Here is a 1,547-nt window from a genome sequence, read left to right on the forward strand (position 1 = left end):
TTATTATGGAAGCAAATAACTATCAAAAAGACAAGTATTCTTCATTGAAAATAAATGTAAAAAAATTTATTTGAACGTCTAACGAACATAGTTTGCAGCAGCATTTGCTGCACAAGCCACTAGTATTACTAGAAAACGGGTTTCTAGGTGCTAAAAAAGAGATTTAGGACTTTATAAAATCAAATTTAGGACTTTTAGGAGTTTATATAAAATTAACCATTAATAAATTAATTTTAGTAAATATTCTGGGAGAAGAAGGAAAGGAAGACCTCGAAATTCATGGTTACAAGAGATCAGAATAGGGATGAGAGACTGCAGACTGAACGACATGGATTGGATGGACAGAGAGGAGTGGAGAACAAGGATAAGACTTCAAGGGGCATATTCATAGACATTCTTAGCGCGGGCTTCCGGTGGATGATAGCGAACTAACGTTTTTCGTATTCATAAACCAGTGTTAGCGATATGATATGATATGAATCCTGTACAAGTAATCAGTCGATAGCCGGGGCTAGTTTAGCACACTCGTAGCGCGGGCTAGCGAAATGTCTATGCATAGCACCCTAAGACTTTAGGCACAGAAAGATGTGTAAACATTAGAAATCTGTATATAAATAAAAATAATAATGATAGAATAAAATGTGATTGATTAGCTAGTTTTGTTCTGATTGTTTTGTATGAGCTTGCGAGTGCGATAAAGGCTCCATAAATTGAATTGGTTTGAACCGTTTCTCTCGAAAAACGTTGGTATATTTCAATTAAAATGCCTCTGGCGTAAAAAGTAGCAAAACAATTGAAACTTGCCTAATTCGAACTCTTTTATAATTCGATTTTCTTAATGGTCCCTTCAACTTAGAATTACTACACACTATCAACGCAAAGTTCTGAGGAAACCTATATGGATACATTACTATAGGACCCAGAATTTCAGCCGTACATCCATCAATTAACGTGAGAAAACATAATAAAAATTCTCAATGCCTCCTGTGAGGTTTGAACTCACGACCCCTGGTTTACAAGACCAGTGCTCTGCCACTAAGCTAAAGAGGCGATGTTAAGTAAGGTTTCTTGCTAGGTAAGTCACTGTCAATGCTACAAAATATACCTGACCTTAGAACCGTAGTCCATTAGATTTAGGATGGGAACTGAGGGTTGACCTTGGGAGACTATTCTGACGTCATGAACAATATCCTCGCGTCACTCGCGGAACCTCTGAATCATTACCGGTACTGCTGCTAACCATAGGCATCATCAATCTTTTTAAACTCTTCAAATTACTTTGAGTTCACATACTAAACCATCGATTGTAATGTATCGTTTTCGTTTTTTTTAGTAGGTTATTTTACGACGCTTTATCAACAGCTTAGGTTATTTAGCGTCTGAATGAGATGAAGGTGATAATGCCGGTGAAATGAGTCCGGAGTCCAGCACCAAAAGTTACCCAGCATTTTGCATCGTATTGTATTTATTAACATCATGGTATTCGTACATTGCTTCACAGCTAGAATATGGAACATGTCAAAAAACTTGATAGTACTATAGGGCCG

General features: G+C 37.0%; 1 non-coding gene across 1 annotated transcript; it reads right to left on the bottom strand.

The window, feature by feature from the left end:
- Positions 1-978: 978 nt before the first annotated feature.
- TRNAT-UGU (transfer RNA threonine (anticodon UGU)) lies at positions 979-1,050 on the bottom strand. Its single transcript has one exon. It is a non-coding gene; the product is annotated as a tRNA-Thr (tRNA).
- Between the last annotated feature and the right edge of the window lie 497 nt (positions 1,051-1,547).

The sequence above is a fragment of the Periplaneta americana genome, chromosome 2 (assembly GCF_040183065.1).
Source record: "Periplaneta americana isolate PAMFEO1 chromosome 2, P.americana_PAMFEO1_priV1, whole genome shotgun sequence".
Lineage (NCBI taxonomy): Eukaryota > Metazoa > Arthropoda > Insecta > Blattodea > Blattidae > Periplaneta > Periplaneta americana.